Source organism: Hypomesus nipponensis, chromosome 24, assembly GCF_054491055.1.
Source record: "Hypomesus nipponensis isolate SF chromosome 24, ASM5449105v1, whole genome shotgun sequence".
In the NCBI taxonomy this organism is placed as follows: Eukaryota; Metazoa; Chordata; class Actinopteri; order Osmeriformes; family Osmeridae; genus Hypomesus; species Hypomesus nipponensis.
The window spans coordinates 222,501-230,000 of record NC_140384.1 but is presented as its reverse complement, the minus strand read 5'-3'; the positions used below and the strand labels follow the sequence as shown (position 1 = coordinate 230,000).

The following is a 7,500-nucleotide window of genomic DNA, read 5'->3' as shown; positions in this document are numbered from 1 at the left end:
CCGCCTGGGAATACCAGGTGCTGTATGCTCATTCACTTAGAAACTGAAATCTTGCAATATGCACAAGTAGTCCTTCATGAAAGGGGCTGGAAGCTGTTTTCATTTTGACACGAGAGGGAGAGAGAGAGAGAGAGAGACCACCTTGCATTGTCAATTGCTAAATCTGTATATGGATAAGTAGCCTATGGTTGTCAACTTATTTCGTACGGCCATACCAGCCTGGCAACGCCCGATCTCGTCTGATCTCGGAAGCTAAGCAGGGTCGGGCCTGGTTAGTACTTGGATGGGAGACCGCCTGGGAATACCAGGTGCTGTATGCTCATTCACTTAGAAACTGAAATCTTGCAATATGCACAAGTAGTCCTTCATGAAAGGGGCTGGAAGCTGTTTTCATTTTGACACGAGAGGGAGAGAGAGAGAGAGAGAGACCACCTTGCATTGTCAATTGCTAAATCTGTATATGGATAAGTAGCCTATGGTTGTCAACTTATTTCGTACGGCCATACCAGCCTGGCAACGCCCGATCTCGTCTGATCTCGGAAGCTAAGCAGGGTTGGGCCTGATTAGTACTTGGATGGGAGACCGCCTGGGAATACCAGGTGCTGTATGCTCTTTTGCTCATTCACTTAGAAACTGAAATCTTGCAATATGCACAAGTAGTCCTTCATGAAAGGGGCTGGAAGCTGTTTTCATTTTGACACGAGAGAGAGAGAGAGAGAGAGAGAGAGAGACTACCTTGCATTGTCAATTGCTAAATCTGTATATGGATAAGTAGCCTATGGTTGTCAACTTATTTCGTACGGCCATACCAGCCTGGCAACGCCTGATCTCGGAAGCTAAGCAGGGTCGGGCCTGGTTAGTACTTGGATGGGAGACCGCCTGGGAATACCAGGTGCTGTATGCTCTTTTGCTCATTCACTTAGAAACTGAAATCTTGCAATATGCACAAGTAGTCCTTCATGAAAGGGGCTGGAAGCTGTTTTCATTTTGACACGAGAGAGAGAGAGAGAGAGACCACCTTGCATTGTCAATTGCTAAATCTGTATATGGATAAGTAGCCTATGGTTGTCAACTTATTTCGTACGGCCATACCAGTCTGGCAACGCCCGATCTCGTCTGATCTCGGAAGCTAAGCAGGGTCGGGCCTGGTTAGTACTTGGATGGGAGACCGCCTGGGAATACCAGGTGCTGTATGCTCTTTTGCTCATTCACTTAGAAACTGACATCTTGCAATATGCACAAGTAGTCCTTCATGAAAGGGGCTGGAAGCTGTTTTCATTTTGACACGAGAGAGAGAGAGAGAGAGAGAGAGAGACTACCTTGCATTGTCAATTGCTAAATCTGTATATGGATAAGTAGCCTATGGTTGTCAACTTATTTCGTACGGCCATACCAGCCTGGCAACGCCCGATCTCGTCTGATCTCGGAAGCTAAGCAGGGTCGGGCCTGGTTAGTACTTGGATGGGAGACCGCCTGGGAATACCAGGTGCTGTATGCTCTTTTGCTCATTCACTTAGAAACTGACATCTTGCAATATGCACAAGTAGTCCTTCATGAAAGGGGCTGGAAACTGTTTTCATTTTGACACGAGAGAGAGAGAGAGAGAGAGAGAGAGAGAGAGAGAGAGACCACCTTGCATTGTCAATTGCTAAATCTGTATATGGATAAGTAGCCTATGGTTGTCAACTTATTTCGTACGGCCATACCAGCCTGGCAACGCCCGATCACGTCTGATCTCGGAAGCTAAGCAGGGTCGGGCCTGGTTAGTACTTGGATGGGAGACCGCCTGGGAATACCAGGTGCTGTATGCTCATTCACTTAGAAACTGAAATCTTGCAATATGCACAAGTAGTCCTTCATGAAAGGGGCTGGAAGCTGTTTTCATTTTGACACGAGAGGGAGAGAGAGAGAGAGAGAGACCACCTTGCATTGTCAATTGCTAAATCTGTATATGGATAAGTAGCCTATGGTTGTCAACTTATTTCGTACGGCCATACCAGCCTGGCAACGCCCGATCTCGTCTGATCTCGGAAGCTAAGCAGGGTTGGGCCTGGTTAGTACTTGGATGGGAGACCGCCTGGGAATACCAGGTGCTGTATGCTCTTTTGCTCATTCACTTAGAAACTGAAATCTTGCAATATGCACAAGTAGTCCTTCATGAAAGGGGCTGGAAGCTGTTTTCATTTTGACACGAGAGAGAGAGAGAGAGAGACTACCTTGCATTGTCAATTGCTAAATCTGTATATGGATAAGTAGCCTATGGTTGTCAACGTATTTCGTACGGCCATACCAGCCTGGCCATGCCCGATCTCGTCTGATCTCGGAAGCTAAGCAGGGTCGGGCCTGGTTAGTACTTGGATGGGAGACCGCCTGGGAATACCAGGTGCTGTATGCTCTTTTGCTCATTCACTTAGAAACTGACATCTTGCAATATGCACAAGTAGTCCTTCATGAAAGGGGCTGGAAGCTGTTTTCATTTTGACACGAGAGAGAGAGAGAGAGAGAGAGAGAGACTACCTTGCATTGTCAATTGCTAAATCTGTATATGGATAAGTAGCCTATGGTTGTCAACTTATTTCGTACGGCCATACCAGCCTGGCAACGCCTGATCTCGGAAGCTAAGCAGGGTCGGGCCTGGTTAGTACTTGGATGGGAGACCGCCTGGGAATACCAGGTGCTGTATGCTCTTTTGCTCATTCACTTAGAAACTGAAATCTTGCAATATGCACAAGTAGTCCTTCATGAAAGGGGCTGGAAGCTGTTTTCATTTTGACACGAGAGAGAGAGAGAGAGAGAGAGACCACCTTGCATTGTCAATTGCTAAATCTGTATATGGATAAGTAGCCTATGGTTGTCAACTTATTTCGTACGGCCATACCAGCCTGGCAACGCCCGATCTCGTCTGATCTCGGAAGCTAAGCAGGGTCGGGCCTGGTTAGTACTTGGATGGGAGACCGCCTGGGAATACCAGGTGCTGTATGCTCTTTTGCTCATTCACTTAGAAACTGACATCTTGCAATATGCACAAGTAGTCCTTCATGAAAGGGGCTGGAAGCTGTTTTCATTTTGACACGAGAGAGAGAGAGAGAGAGAGAGACTACCTTGCATTGTCAATTGCTAAATCTGTATATGGATAAGTAGCCTATGGTTGTCAACTTATTTCGTACGGCCATACCAGCCTGGCAACGCCTGATCTTGGAAGCTAAGCAGGGTCGGGCCTGGTTAGTACTTGGATGGGAGACCGCCTGGGAATACCAGGTGCTGTATGCTCTTTTGCTCATTCACTTAGAAACTGACATCTTGCAATATGCACAAGTAGTCCTTCATGAAAGGGGCTGGAAGCTGTTTTCATTTTGACACGAGAGAGAGAGAGAGAGAGAGAGAGACCACCTTGCATTGTCAATTGCTAAATCTGTATATGGATAAGTAGCCTATGGTTGTCAACTTATTTCGTACGGCCATACCAGCCTGGCAACGCCCGATCACGTCTGATCTCGGAAGCTAAGCAGGGTCGGGCCTGGTTAGTACTTGGATGGGAGACCGCCTGGGAATACCAGGTGCTGTATGCTCTTTTGCTCATTCACTTAGAAACTGACATCTTGCAATATGCACAAGTAGTCCTTCATAAAAGGGGCTGGAAGCTGTTTTCATTTTGACACGAGAGAGAGAGAGAGAGAGAGACCACCTTGCATTGTCAATTGCTAAATCTGTATATGGATAAGTAGCCTATGGTTGTCAACTTATTTCGTACGGCCATACCAGCCTGGCAACGCCCGATCACGTCTGATCTCGGAAGCTAAGCAGGGTCGGGCCTGGTTAGTACTTGGATGGGAGACCGCCTGGGAATACCAGGTGCTGTATGCTCTTTTGCTCATTCACTTAGAAACTGACATCTTGCAATATGCACAAGTAGTCCTTCATGAAAGGGGCTGGAAGCTGTTTTCATTTTGACACGAGAGAGAGAGAGAGAGAGAGAGACTACCTTGCATTGTCAATTGCTAAATCTGTATATGGATAAGTAGCCTATGGTTGTCAACTTATTTCGTACGGCCATACCAGCCTGGCAACGCCCGATCTTGTCTGATCTCGGAAGCTAAGCAGGGTCGGGCCTGGTTAGTACTTGGATGGGAGACCGCCTGGGAATACCAGGTGCTGTATGCTCTTTTGCTCATTCACTTAGAAACTGAAATCTTGCAATATGCACAAGTAGTCCTTCATGAAAGGGGCTGGAAGCTGTTTTCATTTTGACACGAGAGAGAGAGAGAGAGACCACCTTGCATTGTCAATTGCTAAATCTGTATATGGATAAGTAGCCTATGGTTGTCAACTTATTTCGTACGGCCATACCAGCCTGGCAACGCCCGATCTCGTCTGATCTCGGAAGCTAAGCAGGGTCGGGCCTGGTTAGTACTTGGATGGGAGACCGCCTGGGAATACCAGGTGCTGTATGCTCTTTTGCTCATTCACTTAGAAACTGACATCTTGCAATATGCACAAGTAGTCCTTCATGAAAGGGGCTGGAAGCTGTTTTCATTTTGACACGAGAGAGAGAGAGAGAGAGAGAGACTACCTTGCATTGTCAATTGCTAAATCTGTATATGGATAAGTAGCCTATGGTTGTCAACTTATTTCGTACGGCCATACCAGCCTGGCAACGCCCGATCTCGTCTGATCTCGGAAGCTAAGCAGGGTCGGGCCTGGTTAGTACTTGGATGGGAGACCGCCTGGGAATACCAGGTGCTGTATGCTCTTTTGCTCATTCACTTAGAAACTGACATCTTGCAATATGCACAAGTAGTCCTTCATGAAAGGGGCTGGAAGCTGTTTTCATTTTGACACGAGAGATAGAGAGAGAGAGACTACCTTGCATTGTCAATTGCTAAATCTGTATATGGATAAGTAGCCTATGGTTGTCAACTTATTTCGTACGGCCATACCAGCCTGGCAACGCCCGATCTCGTCTGATCTCGGAAGCTAAGCAGGGTCGGGCCTGGTTAGTACTTGGATGGGAGACCTCCTGGGAATACCAGGTGCTGTATGCTCTTTTGCTCATTCACTTAGAAACTGACATCTTGCAATATGCACAAGTAGTCCTTCATGAAAGGGGCTGGAAGCTGTTTTCATTTTGACACGAGAGATAGAGAGAGAGACTACCTTGCATTGTCAATTGCTAAATCTGTATATGGATAAGTAGCCTATGGTTGTCAACTTATTTCGTACGGCCATACCAGCCTGGCAACGCCCGATCTCGTCTGATCTCGGAAGCTAAGCAGGGTCGGGCCTGGTTAGTACTTGGATGGGAGACCGCCTGGGAATACCAGGTGCTGTATGCTCTTTTGCTCATTCACTTAGAAACTGACATCTTGCAATATGCACAAGTAGTCCTTCATGAAAGGGGCTGGAAACTGTTTTCATTTTGACACGAGAGAGAGAGAGAGAGAGAGAGAGAGAGAGAGAGAGAGACCACCTTGCATTGTCAATTGCTAAATCTGTATATGGATAAGTAGCCTATGGTTGTCAACTTATTTCGTACGGCCATACCAGCCTGGCAACGCCCGATCTCGTCTGATCTCGGAAGCTAAGCAGGGTCGGGCCTGGTTAGTACTTGGATGGGAGACCGCCTGGGAATACCAGGTGCTGTATGCTCATTCACTTAGAAACTGAAATCTTGCAATATGCACAAGTAGTCCTTCATGAAAGGGGCTGGAAGCTGTTTTCATTTTGACACGAGAGAGAGAGAGAGAGAGAGAGAGAGACTACCTTGCATTGTCAATTGCTAAATCTGTATATGGATAAGTAGCCTATGGTTGTCAACTTGTTTCGTACGGCCATACCAGCCTGGCAACGCCCGATCTCGTCTGATCTCGGAAGCTAAGCAGGGTCGGGCCTGGTTAGTACTTGGATGGGAGACCGCCTGGGAATACCAGGTGCTGTATGCTCTTTTGCTCATTCACTTAGAAACTGAAATCTTGCAATATGCACAAGTAGTCCTTCATGAAAGGGGCTGGAAGCTGTTTTCATTTTGACACGAGAGAGAGAGAGAGAGAGACCACCTTGCATTGTCAATTGCTAAATCTGTATATGGATAAGTAGCCTATGGTTGTCAACTTATTTCGTACAGCCATACCAGCCTGGCAACGCCCGATCTCGTCTGATCTCGGAAGCTAAGCAGGGTCGGGCCTGGTTAGTACTTGGATGGGAGACCGCCTGGGAATACCAGGTGCTGTATGCTCTTTTGCTCATTCACTTAGAAACTGAAATCTTGCAATATGCACAAGTAGTCCTTCATGAAAGGGGCTGGAAGCTGTATTCATTTTGACACGAGAGAGAGAGAGAGAGAGAGAGAGACCACCTTGCATTGTCAATTGCTAAATCTGTATATGGATAAGTAGCCTATGGTTGTCAACTTATTTCGTACGGCCATACCAGCCTGGCAACGCCTGATCTCGGAAGCTAAGCAGGGTCGGGCCTGGTTAGTACTTGGATGGGAGACCGCCTGGGAATACCAGGTGCTGTATGCTCTTTTGCTCATTCACTTAGAAACTGACATCTTGCAATATGCACAAGTAGTCCTTCATGAAAGGGGCTGGAAGCTGTTTTCATTTTGACACGAGAGAGAGAGAGAGAGAGACTACCTTGCATTGTCAATTGCTAAATCTGTATATGGATAAGTAGCCCATGGTTGTCAACTTATTTCGTACGGCCATACCAGCCTGGCAACGCCCGATCTCGTCTGATCTCGGAAGCTAAGCAGGGTCGGGCCTGGTTAGTACTTGGATGGGAGACCGCCTGGGAATACCAGGTGCTGTATGCTCTTTTGCTCATTCACTTAGAAACTGACATCTTGCAATATGCACAAGTAGTCCTTCATGAAAGGGGCTGGAAACTGTTTTCATTTTGACACGAGAGAGAGAGAGAGAGAGAGAGAGAGAGACCACCTTGCATTGTCAATTGCTAAATCTGTATATGGATAAGTAGCCTATGGTTGTCAACTTATTTCGTACGGCCATACCAGCCTGGCAACGCCCGATCTCGTCTGATCTCGGAAGCTAAGCAGGGTCGGGCCTGGTTAGTACTTGGATGGGAGACCGCCTGGGAATACCAGGTGCTGTATGCTCATTCACTTAGAAACTGAAATCTTGCAATATGCACAAGTAGTCCTTCATGAAAGGGGCTGGAAGCTGTTTTCATTTTGACACGAGAGGGAGAGAGAGAGAGAGAGAGACCACCTTGCATTGTCAATTGCTAAATCTGTATATGGATAAGTAGCCTATGGTTGTCAACTTATTTCGTACGGCCATACCAGCCTGGCAACGCCCGATCTCGTCTGATCTCGGAAGCTAAGCAGGGTTGGGCCTGGTTAGTACTTGGATGGGAGACCGCCTGGGAATACCAGGTGCTGTATGCTCTTTTGCTCATTCACTTAGAAACTGAAATCTTGCAATATGCACAAGTAGTCCTTCATGAAAGGGGCTGGAAGCTGTTTTCATTTTGACACGA

At 47.0% G+C, this 7,500-nt stretch overlaps 22 non-coding genes and 4 pseudogenes across 22 annotated transcripts in view; all 26 read left to right on the top strand.

Annotated features, from left to right (window-relative positions):
• LOC146227842 (5S ribosomal RNA) overlaps positions 1–29 on the top strand; it is a 119-nt gene extending 90 nt beyond the window's left edge. Inside the window, exon 1 of the ribosomal RNA XR_014746596.1 lies at positions 1–29. This exon is cut by the window's left edge and continues 90 nt beyond it. This is a non-coding gene — a ribosomal RNA (5S ribosomal RNA).
• A 172-nt stretch (positions 30–201) lies between these two features.
• LOC146227841 (5S ribosomal RNA) lies at positions 202–320 on the top strand. Its single transcript, XR_014746594.1, has one exon. It is a non-coding gene; the product is annotated as a 5S ribosomal RNA (ribosomal RNA).
• Positions 321–492: 172 nt separating this feature from the next.
• On the top strand, positions 493–611 carry LOC146227840 (5S ribosomal RNA). The gene has a single exon (XR_014744739.1). It is a non-coding gene; the product is annotated as a 5S ribosomal RNA (ribosomal RNA).
• Positions 612–795: 184 nt separating this feature from the next.
• On the top strand, positions 796–904 carry LOC146227839 (5S ribosomal RNA; annotated as a pseudogene).
• A 174-nt stretch (positions 905–1,078) lies between these two features.
• Positions 1,079–1,197, top strand: LOC146227838 (5S ribosomal RNA). Its single transcript, XR_014745443.1, has one exon. It is a non-coding gene; the product is annotated as a 5S ribosomal RNA (ribosomal RNA).
• A 182-nt stretch (positions 1,198–1,379) lies between these two features.
• Positions 1,380–1,498, top strand: LOC146227837 (5S ribosomal RNA). The gene has a single exon (XR_014746592.1). It is a non-coding gene; the product is annotated as a 5S ribosomal RNA (ribosomal RNA).
• Positions 1,499–1,692: 194 nt separating this feature from the next.
• Positions 1,693–1,811, top strand: LOC146227836 (5S ribosomal RNA). Its single transcript, XR_014744814.1, has one exon. It is a non-coding gene; the product is annotated as a 5S ribosomal RNA (ribosomal RNA).
• A 172-nt stretch (positions 1,812–1,983) lies between these two features.
• Positions 1,984–2,102, top strand: LOC146227835 (5S ribosomal RNA). Its single transcript, XR_014743180.1, has one exon. It is a non-coding gene; the product is annotated as a 5S ribosomal RNA (ribosomal RNA).
• Positions 2,103–2,276: 174 nt separating this feature from the next.
• On the top strand, positions 2,277–2,395 carry LOC146227834 (5S ribosomal RNA). The gene has a single exon (XR_014745985.1). It is a non-coding gene; the product is annotated as a 5S ribosomal RNA (ribosomal RNA).
• Positions 2,396–2,577: 182 nt separating this feature from the next.
• LOC146227833 (5S ribosomal RNA) lies at positions 2,578–2,686 on the top strand (annotated as a pseudogene).
• A 178-nt stretch (positions 2,687–2,864) lies between these two features.
• Positions 2,865–2,983, top strand: LOC146227832 (5S ribosomal RNA). Its single transcript, XR_014746590.1, has one exon. It is a non-coding gene; the product is annotated as a 5S ribosomal RNA (ribosomal RNA).
• Positions 2,984–3,161: 178 nt separating this feature from the next.
• On the top strand, positions 3,162–3,270 carry LOC146227831 (5S ribosomal RNA; annotated as a pseudogene).
• A 180-nt stretch (positions 3,271–3,450) lies between these two features.
• On the top strand, positions 3,451–3,569 carry LOC146227830 (5S ribosomal RNA). The gene has a single exon (XR_014744813.1). It is a non-coding gene; the product is annotated as a 5S ribosomal RNA (ribosomal RNA).
• Positions 3,570–3,745: 176 nt separating this feature from the next.
• Positions 3,746–3,864, top strand: LOC146227829 (5S ribosomal RNA). Its single transcript, XR_014744810.1, has one exon. It is a non-coding gene; the product is annotated as a 5S ribosomal RNA (ribosomal RNA).
• A 178-nt stretch (positions 3,865–4,042) lies between these two features.
• LOC146227828 (5S ribosomal RNA) lies at positions 4,043–4,161 on the top strand. The gene has a single exon (XR_014746097.1). It is a non-coding gene; the product is annotated as a 5S ribosomal RNA (ribosomal RNA).
• Positions 4,162–4,333: 172 nt separating this feature from the next.
• On the top strand, positions 4,334–4,452 carry LOC146227827 (5S ribosomal RNA). The gene has a single exon (XR_014746588.1). It is a non-coding gene; the product is annotated as a 5S ribosomal RNA (ribosomal RNA).
• Positions 4,453–4,630: 178 nt separating this feature from the next.
• On the top strand, positions 4,631–4,749 carry LOC146227826 (5S ribosomal RNA). Its single transcript, XR_014746585.1, has one exon. It is a non-coding gene; the product is annotated as a 5S ribosomal RNA (ribosomal RNA).
• A 174-nt stretch (positions 4,750–4,923) lies between these two features.
• On the top strand, positions 4,924–5,042 carry LOC146227825 (5S ribosomal RNA). Its single transcript, XR_014744650.1, has one exon. It is a non-coding gene; the product is annotated as a 5S ribosomal RNA (ribosomal RNA).
• A 172-nt stretch (positions 5,043–5,214) lies between these two features.
• Positions 5,215–5,333, top strand: LOC146227824 (5S ribosomal RNA). Its single transcript, XR_014746582.1, has one exon. It is a non-coding gene; the product is annotated as a 5S ribosomal RNA (ribosomal RNA).
• Positions 5,334–5,527: 194 nt separating this feature from the next.
• LOC146227823 (5S ribosomal RNA) lies at positions 5,528–5,646 on the top strand. The gene has a single exon (XR_014746580.1). It is a non-coding gene; the product is annotated as a 5S ribosomal RNA (ribosomal RNA).
• Positions 5,647–5,820: 174 nt separating this feature from the next.
• On the top strand, positions 5,821–5,939 carry LOC146227822 (5S ribosomal RNA). Its single transcript, XR_014746578.1, has one exon. It is a non-coding gene; the product is annotated as a 5S ribosomal RNA (ribosomal RNA).
• Positions 5,940–6,113: 174 nt separating this feature from the next.
• On the top strand, positions 6,114–6,232 carry LOC146227821 (5S ribosomal RNA). Its single transcript, XR_014744703.1, has one exon. It is a non-coding gene; the product is annotated as a 5S ribosomal RNA (ribosomal RNA).
• A 180-nt stretch (positions 6,233–6,412) lies between these two features.
• LOC146227820 (5S ribosomal RNA) lies at positions 6,413–6,521 on the top strand (annotated as a pseudogene).
• A 174-nt stretch (positions 6,522–6,695) lies between these two features.
• LOC146227819 (5S ribosomal RNA) lies at positions 6,696–6,814 on the top strand. Its single transcript, XR_014746576.1, has one exon. It is a non-coding gene; the product is annotated as a 5S ribosomal RNA (ribosomal RNA).
• A 184-nt stretch (positions 6,815–6,998) lies between these two features.
• Positions 6,999–7,117, top strand: LOC146227818 (5S ribosomal RNA). Its single transcript, XR_014746574.1, has one exon. It is a non-coding gene; the product is annotated as a 5S ribosomal RNA (ribosomal RNA).
• A 172-nt stretch (positions 7,118–7,289) lies between these two features.
• Positions 7,290–7,408, top strand: LOC146227817 (5S ribosomal RNA). The gene has a single exon (XR_014743169.1). It is a non-coding gene; the product is annotated as a 5S ribosomal RNA (ribosomal RNA).
• The last annotated feature ends 92 nt before the right edge of the window (positions 7,409–7,500 follow it).